The sequence below is a fragment of the Psittacula echo genome (genome assembly GCF_963264785.1).
Source record: "Psittacula echo genome assembly, chromosome: 12".
NCBI lineage: Eukaryota > Metazoa > Chordata > Aves > Psittaciformes > Psittacidae > Psittacula > Psittacula echo.
In genome coordinates, this window is record NC_137747.1 from 7,660,016 (window position 1) to 7,675,797 (window position 15,782).

Below are 15,782 nucleotides of genomic sequence, written 5' to 3' on the forward strand. Positions count from 1 at the left end.
GCCGCTAAGCTAAAATGGGTTACTTACGGGGGGATATTAAGAGATAAAGATGCAACTGGCTGATGCCTTTGCAAGAGAATATGGGATCCCTGCGACCTGAGGGGGGCTGGGTTGATAAGAAAGTGGTTTTTTTCCTCCTTCTGTGCTTTTTTGTCTCTAAAAGACTGGTTGCTACAATTCTGTATCTGAGGTGCCGCAGAGCCAGGACACATGAATGCTGCTGGGAAGCCTCCTGAAATCAGTGGGTAAAACAGGGAGGGCACGCAGAGCAAACACAAGCCAGGCTTGCCAAAGAAGCCCGAGGCTGTGGAGACATCTCTGCCAGCCTTGTCCCTCATCCAGGCTGAGCAGATTGTTTCCATGGCCTTACTATAGAGACATAGGGAAAAAAGAGACGTGGGTTTCTTTTCAGCATCTTCCCTGGGTGTTCATTGTTGTAGGTCAGGAGCACAAGGAGGGGATTCTGATTCTCTCTGCTGCTTGCACCATCTCTTGGGGAAGAGTTGATGGGTTTAAATCACTCGCATTCAAAGCAGCAGCTTGGCCACCCCTTGGCTCTGCAAGCTGGGAAAATTGGAACTCATCTTCAATGAGAAGTCAACGTTGCTGCTGTGCCTTCTCTGTAAACTCAGCTAACACTCTGGTGGGCAGCCCAGGTTACTTCTCTCTGTAAGGTGACTAGTAAGCTAAATACCTGAAGGACGTTTGAGGTTTCATTATGTTCATACCTCTGGAGAAGTATTGAAACCACTTTAAACAGCCCTGCTATTATTTGTTTAAGCAACCTTGCCAAGGCTTGCTGCCTGAGAGGTTTTGTTACAGAAGGATCTAACAGAATAAAGGCAGTGAATCATTTTCACACTGTCTGACTTTCCTGTGTATGCAGAGGTGCTAATCTGCGTGATCAGTCAGGGCCAGACAGAGCTCAAGTGCATTTAATGTGATTAACTCCTCAGGGCTGGTGCGAGAGGATGGGGAGGCTCTGCTGGGAGAATATCAGGGTTGGCAGATTTTCACAGCATCCTTGTGTGTGCTTGTACTTTGGGCCTCGGAGCACATCCATCTGCATCGTACTATTCAGCAGAGCTGTGGTCAGTGCGGCATCAGGAGACATGGTTCCGTATCAGTTGTTTGCGTAGCAACACAAATGAAGCAAGGCTTTGGTTAGGTGGGATATCCCCCCCCAGAGACATCACCTTCCACCTGGAGACTGTGCTGATAGAAATAGATCGATCACTTCTTTGCATCCTCGCTCATAGGTTCGAACAGATGCCAACAGAGGGAGCTGTTAGATTTGGGATGTGGCAGCTCCTGGCTGGTGAGAGCTGCTGAGCCTGGCCCTGGCACAGCTGGCACGGGCAGTACGGAGGGTATGGATGCTTTACCTGACACAGCTGGGCAGTGATCAGAGCCCTGGCTGGTGGCTGTAACCGATGGAGCCAGTGCTGGGGAGTTCCAGGACCTGCTGCCCCAGCATCCATGTTCCCTTATTATGTGGCAATTGTACAATTAGTATGGAAGGGAACAAAAGTTTGGGAGTACCTGTTAAAAAGGTAAATAGCCACTAAAGGAGTTTCCAAACCTCATCTGCAAGGTCATGCGATCAAGAAAATGTGTCTAAGGACTGCAGAGTTCACTCATTTTCTCCTCAATGTGCTCAGAAAAAAGCAACATGAGTCTTTGTGGTACGAAAATGATGGTGAAGAATTTAGCAGAGTGCAAATTACCCTCAACTTTTCCTGTCCCTTTGCTCCTCTTATCAAGGAATAGACAGCCTCTGATGTACACTCTTTTGGCCTGAAAAGCTCTAAGAAGCCACAGACCCACCTTACACCCAGCCCTGTTGTTCTTCATGGGATCCTACAACTGTGTAAAGCCTGAGATAGAAGAATAAGCTCTGCCACATTCCATAAATTATCCAGCTCCCAGGATAATTACCCTGTCTGCCAGGCTAGATCCCAGCTTTCCAGCCTGCCCTGAGCGAGCAGGGACAGGTACTGTGCAGAAGGGACCGGGAATCTGGTACTGGGCTTAAAAGCTGGTTAATCACAGTTATGTTGTATTGCTGCTGTGGGTTGGGATTGATGGATCGGTTTGCATTTAAGTAGTTTGGGGCATATTCAATAGCTGGCATTGGAAGGATTCTGTTTTATTGCACTTTGCATAACACAAAATCAATAAACACATTGAAGCAGATGGAAAGCGAAACAGGAGGAAAATAGCACAGTTTGGAGGAGGAAAGAGATAGCAAAGAGCACTTCTCGCTGGTACTTTCGCCTTGAAAACACAAGCAGATGCTCTCCCAGCAGAGACCTGATCTAACATCCACCTGCCAGCTCCCCAGGGCTGGGACATGCCCCAGAGACACCACCGCTCTGCAAAGGGCACCCAGCTCCATAACAAGCAAAATATCACCATTTACTGCAGCTGTGACCTACTGCATGGCACATAATGAGGAATTTTCCATTTCAAACTTTAATGCAATCATTAAGATGTCCATTAAGGTCTTTACAGTTTGACTGCTTGTAATTAAAAATGGGGGTTATGCAGGGGGGATGGCAGAGGGTTGCGGTCCAGGGCATCAAGCTCATGTCAGCAGCTTGAAGTGCTCTTCCCTTTTGAATTCCCTGTTTTCTTCCTTCAAACCAGCTTCCCTGGGTTTGTTTCTAAGTGTCCTCAGTGCAGGTGGCCTGAAAACACATGAAAAACAGTCTTAGTTCTGTAAGTACAACTTGGTTTGAAGAAAGAGCTTTTTCTCTCTACCAAAACAAGGGTGCTTTTGGGCTATAGTTTTTGGGGGGGGTCTCTGTGCGGGGAGACCCTTGGGGCTCTTAGGCATCACTGCCCCATCTGATGGCCCCACAGCAATGCTGGGGACACGGTGTGAGCCAGAACAGCTGAGCTCTATCAGCAGTCACAGGAACAACAGAAGCATCAGCCATAGGAACGGCAACTGAGGTTTTATGCTCCAGTTGGTCTCCAGACTGGTTTAGCTCCCTGCTTACACAGTTCCTGGTACAGGATTAAGGGTGAAGTAGGTTTTAATCCAATAATGAAAAGAGAAGAAACCCCCCATATAAACCCACATCTTCCAAAGTCTCTCAGCTCCTGGGATGCCAAAGTCCCATTATACAGTAATAGGATTTGGCGTCCTAAAGCAGTACTGAAATACTTGTGAAATTTTGCTCCCAAATCACCAGATTTTTGCACAGGATTAACAAAAATTAATGATTTGACTGAGGAAGTGGTTGCCAGAAAAGCTTCAGCTGATCCCTTGAATCCCTTCCCAAATTGCTTTCCCCTGTTCTGTGCATCTACTGATTTACTAGTGACTTACTTTTGCTCTTCCAAACACAGCACTGGGTGCGATCTCCTGGTGCTTTGGCATTAATTATTCTTCAATAGATTGCTTTTCAGTTCGGCTCCAAGAAAGCCCCACTTCCATGGGAGGCAATGGAAAGGTACACGTGTAATAATCACGGGTAGGACTTCGCACAAAGAAATTAGCAACCTACTCGCGCACGTCCTGCAGCCTCATTAAACACAAACCGTTTGCGGTTGACAGGGGAGTTTCTTGTGCAACCATTTAGGCTCATTGCAGCTGTTAAGTTCCTTTCATGTTGGGTTTTATTCCCCCTTCTTAACAAGTCTCAGACAAACTCACTCATTTACAATCTCTCCTGTGTGCCTGAGTTGCAAGTGAGGCGGATGCTTTCATGAGATTCATCCTTGTCCCTTCAGATGCCTGGAGTGGATGTGAACCTTGGCTGCTCATGGGTGATTCTACGACTTTGCTCTTATTTTGCCCCATAATCTTGACATCACATTTTTCCCAGCTGCGGTTGCCTTCATGTGGTTTTGCTGCTAAAACCGACCTGCCCCATCCCTGGCAGTGTTCAAGGCCAGGTTGGACACAGGGGCTTGGAGCAAGCTGCTCCAGTGGAAGGTGTCCCTGCCCGTGGCAGGGGTTGGAGCTGGATGAGCTTTAAGGTCCCTTCCAACCCAAACCAGTCTGATTCTGTGATTCTATGAACCTGCCTGTCAGGTCCACTCCACCATCCTCTAGCATCCTCCAGCATCCTGCCTGTCTCCTGCATCCCATAGTCCATCCCTCTCCTAGCCCTTTAGCAGGTTTGGGGGAGGTGACAAGGCTCCCACATGCCCCCAGGCTCATAGCAGGGAGGATGTGCCCTCTTCTTCTGCACCCCAGACCTGGGTATTTACTGGTTATTTAACAAAATAGCCCCCCTAAACAAGTGTATTATCAGCAAGAGCATAATCAGGTATCAGAGAGGAGATCTTCAGATGAGTAGCTGATTGTGATCTGTTGTATTTCATTGTATTTCAGACCATCTGGGGCACAATTCCACTTTGCAAAGGGCTTCAGGCTGCAGTTACCACTGCAGGAGCCACCTGGAGCAGCAACAGCTTCGCAGAAAACCTCCGACCTTGCAATTTCCATTACAGAAACCTCTAAGTAGGACACACAAAGTGGGTGACCTGAGAAATGTCTGCACAGCCCTGGGCTGCCCTTCCAGGAGAGCCAGCACTGGTGGGGACGGGCTGTTCTGTACCTAGAGAGAAAGGTTTGGATCCAGGGACCAGGACAAAGCTTTCCAGAGGGGGAACGTTGTGCCTGGGGTCAGCTGAGAGGATAAAATCCAAATTTAACTCATTTCTTGCTTAAACAAAGCATTTTGCAGGATTAAAAACCATGGGGAAATTTTGATTCACCTCCAAATCAGATTTTTTTTTCCCTGGCTTGTGTCTCTGTGATGAGTGAAGTGAAAAGCTTTAATCTTTCTGTTGCCAAACTCTGGATGCAGCTCTTCATCCTTTGAGCTCTGCCAAATGCCAATTGATCTCTCTCAGCATCTCCGGATCACTTCAGAAGTGCATTGTGTAATTTTGATTCAAGTTAGGATAAAGTTACTGAAATCCAAAAGCAGAGGCAGAGACTTGAGATGGACAAACTCTTCCTGGCAGGTTATGGAAATGGGAATAGCTTGGGGTTGACAAATGGCAGAGCTGAAAGACAAACGTGCCTGGAACAAGCTGTATTTTAAAGGGTTTAGGGTAGAAACCACGCCTGAAAGAGCATCATTAAGATGTATTAGCCACAGGTTTAAAGGATATGGATAAAGCTGTTCAGGATGGAAACTGAATGGGATTCACTGTTGTTTGAGAACCAGCTATGCTCATACACATGCAATTATATGCTGAATTTGCCATGGTTAGCCTGGCTGAGACCTCTGTGGGTTGTATCTGTGTGCTGTCACACTTAAAACACACGCAGAGTAGACACACAAATATCTGGCTTGTAAATGTAACACCAAGGTAATGGAATTTGGGGTCTTAGTGGTTGGTTTTGCTGTCTGGATTGAGCTGGGGTTAAGGCTGACAGCTCCAATAAGGCGTCTGCCTCCAAGAGTGTCCCAGATGATGGAAACCAAGAGGGGTTTTGCTTCAGTACCTTTTCTGGCAGCTTTAATGCAAAGTCAAAAACTACATGAGTAAGAAGCAGCACATTTAAGCGTTGCTCGGGGCTTCAGTGTTTGTAGGTGAATCTTTACCATTGGGCTGGTAAGAACATGTCATCACTCTCAGTAAAGACACTGTTTTCTCTCTTTTCCTTACATGCAGTGCCAATTTTTATCCGCTTCTGATGGTGTCAGTTCATCCTCTCCCTCCTCCTCCTCCTCCTCCTCCTTGGAGATTTCTGGATTAAAGAATAAAGCACTGAATTGATTTCCTGAACGTGCATTAGAGAGGATTATTCCAGGAGATTCAGCCGTGTTTGGTGGATTAATATTTCCAGGGAAGGGCATCTCTGATCTCAGCCAATACTTCTCTCAATATATCCCAAAACACCTTTTTCTTTTGCAGGCATTGTAATGTACAAAGGGTGATTTGTATGAATTCTGCCCTTCTTTACTTCCTTAATAGTAGGAATAAAGCCAGGCACATGTCAGATGGACACAGAAGTCACCACCAGCACCAGTGAAGTCAGGCACAGATCTCTGTGTAGCATCACTTGCTGCCTGAGACAGGGCCACAGCATTTAGACAAAATAGGGGCCTATCCAATTAAGTAATTTGGCTCAAAACCTATCACAAACATAGCAGATCAAGGGCCTATTATGTTATAAGAGCAATCTGTGAAGCCTTTACAGCAATGTGTGCCTCTGAATGGTGCTTCAGATGTTAACAACTGAAGTAGAGCTCAAGCTCCCTGCCTCCCGATCTGTCTTGCATGTGGAGGACACTGTGTATAATTGAGCAGAAGAGGCAAAACCTTTTCCCAGGAGAGGTGGAGGTGAGGCAGCCCAAATCCTAATTGAGACCTCTGAGACCAGCCTTTAGATGTCAACCAGCTGGGCAAAAATGATTGCTCCTCAGTCATGCTTCCGCACATCAGCTGGGCTCCACTTGCACTCGGCTTTAGCAGGGCTCGGTCTGGGAATGGCTGTAAGGAAAAAGAAGAAAGGAATAAAAACATCCCAGATTTTAGCAGGAGGCAAAAGAAATAATTCAGAAAGACTGTCTGAACATCCCTGGGGGTTTTATTCTAGGCATTGACTCTACCCCTGCACGGTCCAAGGCTTGCAAGCAACTGCTGTAAGGCAGAGTGAGTTAGAAGCAAGATGGGGACTGATACCTTCAGGATGGTGGGTAAAATCATCCTGCCCTATTCTCAGCATATCTGGCTGCTGCTTCAGAGATAAAAAAGGGTCTTTGCTTTTATGTACTGCCCTCCGAATGGAGGAAGGCACTGGGTGATGTAGCCAAGGTTTCCTGAGTGTCTGTAATGCTTGTTTTCAAGAGCTGGTATGATTTTTGTTCCCAGTCTCAGTGTAGGACCAGAGCAGGAAATCCTGAAGTGTCAAAGAAAACCTATCTGTAAGGATGGAGCAGGAAACTGGGCATTGCCTGGCTCTATAAAGGGGGTGGGAAAACCTGGCAGCAGCCGAAAGGTTATACTAGGAGGGATGGAGTTTACCAGTATTTGGAGCAGGAGATGCTGAACATGAAACACATGATCTATTTATTAGATGTGCTGTTAGCTAATGCTTCAGCAATGCATTTCCAACAGGCAACATAATGAGTATTGTCTTCCTTGGCTTCAGACAGAAACTTCAAGTTGAGACATGGATTGAAACATCTCCGTGTGGTCCCTCTTGCTTTACTCTTTTTTTTTCCATAGGAATCACAGGAATCTCCATCTCGCTTCCCTGTCCCCACAGCAGAAGTATCCCACACCAGGTCACCATCTGTTTTGCTGTCTACAACAAATCACGTGAGTCTTCTCTATAACTCTATGCACCTGAACAACAGGGATAGTTGGACAATATCATCCTTTTCTTCCAATTTCCAGCTTTCTGTAAATGTAATGTTTCCTCTCTAAGAGATTCCTCCCTCCTCCCCAAGGTCTGCATGAAGAAAACAGCTCTTCAAACATATCATTTGGGGTTCAGGATGGATACGCTCCGCAGGAATTTCTCTTGGTTTCATTCTCAAACGGGAAACCTCAAGCAGATGGCGCCCGAGAGAGCACATTGGAGCTCTGCATCTTTTAGGACGGATGTAACTTACACTCAACTGCAAAACAGCTTCTTTCCCCACTGTTCCTTATACCAGCTTTAACGGGAACCTCTTCAGTGACACAGCTCTGTAATTACAACTTGCAGTTGGGAAGTGATACCTTTAACCATAGAAATTAAACGCGTTGCTACTGAACTTCCCCCAAAAAGGCAGGGAAGACCCCTGAGGACCTGTCCGCATGCAGTTTTACTGTAGGAAAGGGAGAGAAAACAGGAGAGGGATGCATTTCTTGGCCCTCAGAATGAGAAGAGCCACCTGCAAGTGCATGTGCTCCAACTGCAGCCTGGCCTCGGTGTAAATCTTCCCTCCGTGCTGCAGCACAACTTGCTTGATAAACGATGCTGCAGCCTCAAGTGTCAAAAGGAAAGAAAAAGACCCATTTTTTCCCTCCCCCTACTGCTTTCTACTGATTTTTGACAAGCTGGAAGAGAACAGGGGGAGAGGGAAAGGCTGACGCATGTTTGATATACACTTTTGACGGAGCTTTTACTTTATTATGTTTAATTGAAAAGTGTTAACGGCGTCCAACATGAATATTCAGCTGATGCCTTTTGGTGCTGTTCCAGGAGTTACGATCGCCTGTGATTCCACTACGGCTTCTCAGCACGGAGCCCTGTCAAAGCCAGAGTGACAGTGGGGAAGCTATTAATTGAAATAGCTTCATTAATTAGTAATTAACAGCAGGGTAATGACTATGTCACACATCGTATTTCAATGAATGCCCTTCATGTGTTATGGGGCTTTTAATTAAAGAATATGCATTTTAATTAAAGGCAAGTTTGGCCCTTTGGCCTCTGGAATACAAAAGATGTTTCTAACTTTCAAGACTGGGAGGAGGAAAGGTTAGTGTAGGGAAAAACAGGCTGAGTGCAAGTCATTTCAAAGTTAAATCCCTGCTGCTGCCATGCCTCGAGCATGGCTCCCGGCTCCTGGATGGGCGAGGAGCAGCCGCTGTGTTTGCAGGATCCATGTATAAAGCAAGGTCCAAACAAACCACATCTCTGTACTCAAGGTGTTGCTGGAAGCCACCCCATGCTGTGCTTGACATTCTACATTCATGTCTGTCCAAGGGAAAATGTGGGCTTGGGGAATTTTGGAGCTGCTCAATCACAGCTCCCATCCATCCCAGTGGTTCCTTGGGAAGAAAGTACCCATCACTCCTGAGATGGGCACAGGGGTTGGAGAGGATCGTTTCAATGAGCCAAATGGAATAAATTACAGCAGATTTCGGTCTGATTAGGATTTACTCCCTGGGACTGGAATGGGCACAGTGTTGGTTTCTGTTGGCTGCAAGCACAGCTCTTTCTGGAGTGATCCCACGCATATGCTCGGAAAGCAATTTGGAGGTCTGGAATGTAGGGACTGTACAATGAGCATCAAGGGAAAGTATAGGAAAACAGATCCAAGGGTGTCTGAGAGCTAGTTACAGTCTCAAGCAAAGAAAACCCCCTCAAAGCCAATGAAACCTCAACCCAACCCAACCAGAAACAGCTACCAAAAAGGTTACTCTACATTTTGATCAAAAAAAGCATTTACATTTTAAAACCAAAAAACTTCAAACTGGCCCTTTTCAAAAATAACCTCTACTCCCCTGACATCGCGATCTGAAAGCCTGAAGAGAAGCTTCCCAAATGTGATGAGGATTAGATGAGTGATACATCGCATTTCAAAGGGAAAATGGCACATCAAAGACGGCTCCAGCCCGATATTGAAGTACCCACCCAGGAGGGCTCCTGCCTGGAGGGTTGCTGCTGCTGGGAGTGCTCAGGGAGAAGGTGGGAAGGGAAAGAGGCAGCCCCAAGTCTTTCTGAAGGTACCTGGGGTCTGGATTGGGCTAATGCAGCTTTGGGAAGCACATCTGCCTCTGCTGGGTAATGATACCGGTTGGAAAGTCACTGCTTTGTCCTGTGCTGCTGAAAAGTCATCGTGTCTTTAACCAACCCCAGAAACTGATTTAATAATGAACTAAGAACATCTTCTGCCTCCCCTCCTGGCCATTTCCAGGAGGTCTTGGGTGAAGCATCCTTTACCTTGTCGTTACCTTGTCAATGTATAGGGGATGGCGGACCCTATCAGAAGCACAGGCTGATCCCTTGGTCCATCATGCGATGAAGACACTGCTTCCATCCAGCAGACCAGATGTTGTCTCAATTTATGGGCTACAGGAGAAACTGCATTAAAACTTACTCATAAAAGCCAATAGTTTCACCAAGTGAAGATAATTTATACTACTATGCGTATTAAAATATGACCCTTTTATTGCTGCAGAGTGCTGAACATCTCCAGTATCTCTTTAGCCTTATTGGAGAGGATGCAGAGAGATCTGAGTCCCTGACACCCAACAGTACTAATTGAACCCATCCTGGATCTTGGCATGGGCCAAACCCTTCCAGACCCCGCAGTATCCCTATGGCTATAGCTGGAAACTGAACACACATGTATGCACCAAACTGGACTTGGTGGCTGTGGTGCAAAAGAAGGAGATGCAGAAGAAATCAGGTTTGGAGCAAAGTGGACTGAGATGGTGAGGTACCATCTGCCAAATCCCTTCTGCTGCTCTAAGGGAATAAAGGGAGGAAACAAGTGGATGTCGAAACTCAGAGTTAAGCTTTGGAGGAGAAGTTGGGGGAGGGAAAACTTGTGAATCACTCAGGGTGTCCAAGTATGGTAATTAATGTTAATAACATTAAATAATTTAAATGGACAAGCAATATTTTATATTACATTTCTTTGGCATTTTTACTGGTGTCACACTGAGTTTGTCCTTGTGTCCGGGAGCAGTATGATCCCATTCAATGGAGTAAAACCTGGGTGACTTTGGGGTGAGGGGTTGTTTTAAAGATCATCTGGATTTTTTTCTGTTTCCCAAAGTGAAATTCCAGGTATGAAATTCCCATCCAGGTGAGAACACAAATTGTATAGACACAAATGATTTATTTACATTGCAATAGCAGTTATTCTGTGCAACTGCGGGAAGGTAAGTCGTGTTTCTGCTCACCACAAAGGCTTATGTGTGTACATTTTGCTATTACACTTGCTCAGACACTGAAAACCACACATTTTACTTGCATTTTCACCTTTAGGAGCTACATCCATCCAAGACCCTCTGGGTTTGGTTTCACAACCTGTGCTAAAGTTGCGACCAAGCTGGAGGGAAAAGTGCCATCACATCGTGTCATAAAAAGCCTTTGGTTTTGAGATGCTGCTGATGTGCTCAGCTGTGTATAAACACAGAGATCAGGTTTGCCTCTTCAATAAGGTCGCCTGAGAAATCATATCTGAATTTTTAAAGGGAAAACGGCTCTGTGGGTAAATAAACACTGGTGGCACATAGAACAGCAGACGATGTTCTGGCTTTTGTAAAACTAAGAATTAAACCCCCTTGTTTTCCAGTTATTTTAATGCTGGCTGGATTCTCCTTAGTGCAAACCCCCTTAATGAGTCTTCACTTTCTTCAACAGTTCTAATAAAAATAAATACTGATGTAGGGTCAGTCTTGGTAGACTAAACCCAAATATACTGAGCATGAAACACCTAGATTGTCGCAGCCTTATTCCCTTTCTTGCTGTAAGGAAGAGAGATGCTCAGGGTGTTTTTAGACGCAGCTCTTTGCAACTCTGGAAAATTCCAGCAACAGCTGGAAAATACAGTCAAATCCCTGTTCAGCTGCAATGTAGACAGGGTGAAAGGAGCCTGGCTGGTGTCTGGGGGACATCTTGGCCACAATTTCCCTTTTTATTTGCATCCACAACAAGAAAGTCCAATCCGGATGTGTCCCATCCTGTGCAGAGCAGTCTGGTCCTGACTTATGGCGACTGCAATCCAGGTCTGGTGATCATAGACCGGTGCGTGTTGGAAGGGACCTTAAAGTTCATCCAGTTCCAACCCCCACTAAAGGCAGGGAGACCTTCCACTACAGCAGTTTGCTCCAAGCTTCATCCAATGTGTTCTTGAACACTGCCAGGAATGGGGCACGATGATGATGCTCATGGCTTTTCTCCCACCTAGAAGAGTCTACCATTAGTCTGCCCATTAGGTGCAACTCATTAAGCTAATTGCTATTGCTGCAGGAAGGCCACCCAACAGTTCTTACACCCAGCCAGAGGACATCAACATCCTGGTCCGTGGCTGATACCAAAGCTGGCTTTGGAGTCAGGCCAGTGCTGCTCTATGCTTACCTCCACATTGGAAGAGCATCATGACAGAGGAAAGACAGACCTACGCTATTTACAGGTTTAAGAGAAATCCAAACATCCTCATGACTGGAAACCCATATCAATGCCTGACCTTGCCCTGCATTCCCTCTGTTGTACAGCTCCAGGAGGGCAGCCAAGTTGTCCCTTTTTTCCTCTGCTTTTTTATTCCTCATACCTTGTTTGTTGAGTAGAAGGTACAACAAGAAGTCACCTCATCATTTCCAAATCAAAAGTCTTCTTCCTTTCTGCTCCCGGAAATTAAAACGTGGCAAGGTCTTTCCTTTTAGTTTTGGTTTGGTTTTGAACAGCGAGATTAAAAGTTGTTTGAAGAAGAATGTTTTCCTAAGTTTTAGCTGACATTCAATTTTAATGACTTTTTAAACAAAGTAACTATTAACTGTGCATCGTTTTATAGTTGCCTGATGTCTGACAGGTGTTTTTGCCCATGTGGGAAACAGATGCTAATAACATTTTCCCTAATAGCTCATAAATAATAAGCATTTAGCATTTTCCTTTGTATACTGCTCTGTCAATAGCCAATTTATTTTTCAGAAGCCACAACGTTTTCCTGTCAATCAGTTTTAGCCTCCGGCACTTTTTGGTGATTAGAAACCCCTTAGAGAGCGAGAACTCCAAATCAGTTTTAAATAAAAAATAAGAATATTCATGCTGTTGAACATCTAAAGGTAAAAAAAAAATAGATGTGGGTACATAAATATCACTGGTGGGGTATTAATACTTTATAGAAATAGAGTGACCAGCTGCTCTCGGGAGAGATGCAGCAAAGAAAAGCACATGACACAAAGGAGGGAAAGTGCACTGGAGAAAACAACTTTTTGCTTTAAAAATTAAGTAATTTAGGGGTTTGCTAAAAAGCTGGAACTTTAAGAGAGCTTTATCACTTTCTAGTTTGGAAAATAAGCAGCAAATGTAGCACTTGGTGCCTACAACGGTGCCTCATTCCTTCGATGTACCCTGGATCTAGTCCTCACATTTTGTCTCTTTCCAGAAAGGAAAAGGGGTGAAGCCAAAACCTTTCCCTCTGAGGGAGAGCAGATGCAGAGCTGGGAAGTTTGCAGTGGTAGGCACCAAAACCAGAAGGTGCCTGGAGGACCACAGGGACCAGGAACTGGCTCTCCAGGGAGATGTCTCTGCTGGTTCATCCCTGCAGAATCCCTCCCTTCTCTACAGTCACAAGAAGTCTCAGATAAGGGCCCAGGTATCTCTTCCCAGACCTTTTAGGCTTCCCTGTAACATCTATGCACCTCCAAGGTAAAAATAGTTTTAATAAACTCTATCTAAATCACCTTTTCCCTTCAATTATCACAATAAACGGCACTTTGGAAGAGAGAAGAACCTTGTGCTTCAGGATTCAAACCTATTTTGGATGGTGGTGCACCAGCTTTGCATCACCTGCCTTTATCACATCAGCATTTCAGGGGTTGTTGGACCTTCAACAGAGTTCTGGTCACCACTGGAGACAGGATACTGATGCCGATGGAGCTTGGCTCTGACACAGTTTGTTCTTTTCTGCATAAATGAGCTGAAGCTCCTTGATTTTGCTGTTCATTTGCCTTACATCATCACATTGCATTGTAATATGCAGCTCTTCCACCAAATTTATCTTCTCGTTCATTTTGCAAGAGGAATGGAGTGATGCAGCATTCACCAGTCAGTACAAAAGGCAGCAATTTTATTCTAAGGAAAAGTGGCCTCATTTATTCTAACATATTGACCTGAAACTCTGTGGCACACTGACATATATGCAGCCTCACTGAATACCATTAAACCCCAGCGGGTCTTAGTTAATCAAATGTAAACATGAATAATGCAGTGACATAAAATGCAGGTATCACATACATACAAGACAAAGGGTCAGACAGTGGGTTAGTTCTTCTGGTTCATTTTTCTTCTTGAATGAAGGAAAAGGAAACTTTTGCCCTCAAATGAAGTGATTCTTCAATCTCTGCCATCAAACATGACAATGGTGATGTGACCCACGATACTTTCTTCCTTAGTGAGCTCATTTTGTAACAGCAGCAGTGTCACATCAACTCTTTTTGAAATGGCAGCAACGAAATGGTTAATGACAGTGTTAAATGACTATCCTTGGATTTAGCATTAGCACTGAGGTGAGGAAGCCTGGATTTCTCTAAGCAATTCAGGCTGCCTGGTTGCCTGTGCAGAAGGCAAACATGCCTAATGTTTCAATTCACATGTGGTAACTTGCTAATAATAGGGGTGTTAATTGAGAGTAGAATAGCTCTAGCAGATGAGTAACAATTAGCTGACTCTCCTGCTTTTACAAAACCATGGCATATCCATGCAGAGTGGGCTGGAAATCACTTTTGCATATCTGATTTTTACAGCTTAAAGATGGTTGTTCTGCAAGCAAAAGGCCTGGCACCAGGCTGGGGCATTACCTTAGCACTCATTGCCTCAGAAGAGTCCCAGTGAAGAACCCTGTCACTGCTCAACAGTTGTTTTACTCAACACCTTCTGTTCAATTCTCAACTTGACAATGTCTTTCAAGGAGGACTTGCTAGGGATAGTTGGATGAAAGAAAGGTTGGTGCTTGGCATTGCTGGGATCGTAACTCCTTGCCATGGTCTGGGTGCTTGATGGGGCACCAAAACCTGTGGGAAGCTTTAAGACTTGCTCTCCAGATGGAGTTGGGTGGGAATTGCCACTGCTGAGTAGCTCAGTGTTAAATGTAAGAGGTTTGAAAGACTCATGACACTTTTCTCTGTTATTTTCACTCATTCACTCCTTAGTAATCCTCTCCCACCCATCCCCACCTGTCCCAAACCCTTTATCAGTGCTGCTCAGGCTTCCACATGGGAAGAGGTCAAGCCAGCCTCCTCAACAGCTTGAAAACAAGGGAGAAGCTCTTCAAACCCACACACATCCTTAAGAGACTTTCTCTTACATATCAAAATGATGGAGAGAAATCAGAACAATCCCAGCGAACTACTTCAATGTCTTTAAACACAATTCTTAACATCCCTGCACTACTCAGGAATAACGCCTGGGTTCAGTCTTCTCTCTTCCTTTTCATATGGGCTTACTACACACCAAACAGCAAAGTGCCCTGAACAGCTACCTCGTTAGTTTTCCCTCTCTGAGCAGTTGGGTTGGAACATATGCCATTAGACCCGATGTCCCCAGTTAAAACCCCTGTCACATCACTAAATATTTTAGCAAATAGACAATTTTTTAACCACGCGGCCAGATGTCCACATTGACATAGTGCTTAAGGCGTTCGACTGATAAAAAGCCAGGGCTCTTGGTAAGTGGGGATTTAAAAACATGTCCTGAGGCAAGTGTGTGATATTAAAAACATCCTGGGCTCTTTTGTATGGAGATTTGCATACGTTGAGGTTTTAAAGAGAGTGTCCATCTGTCACTGAGCATTCTCCCAATACAACAAAGCATCGATAAATATTTTGAACCACAGTCACTTTTCAGCAGGCACCAGCAAGGAAGCAGAATGGTTTCAGCTGGGATATCCATGGCTTTGTGCAATAAAAGGAGCTGTAGTTTCACTTGGAAGTGGTGTTTAATATTTATGAGGATGACAGCCCTGTACAATTACAGAACTGCAACCTGGCCCCTGAGTGATTCCATAAAAAGTAGCAGCCAGCCAGAGAGAAAAATAATCCTAAAGCTTTTGTTCTGGAAAGTTTGGTTGCTGGATGTGGATGTAGTGAGGTACCACAATTGTGCTTCAGGGACTGTGGCACCAGCTTGCAATGCTCATGGAGGCAGCCCTGCTCCAGGGAGGAAGTGATGGAAAGAGTCCTGTCAGCTTTATTGAGTTCTGGACCAGCCTGGCTGCAGCTGAATTGTTACCCAAATGAATGAACATCATTGGTTTTAGTGTACATGTTGGGAAGAAAGGGTCAAAAATTCAACTGGCTGCAGTCCTGTTCTGGTCCATTGCATCAGTGATGGGTTAAGACAATATTCACTTTTAGGGCTCAGT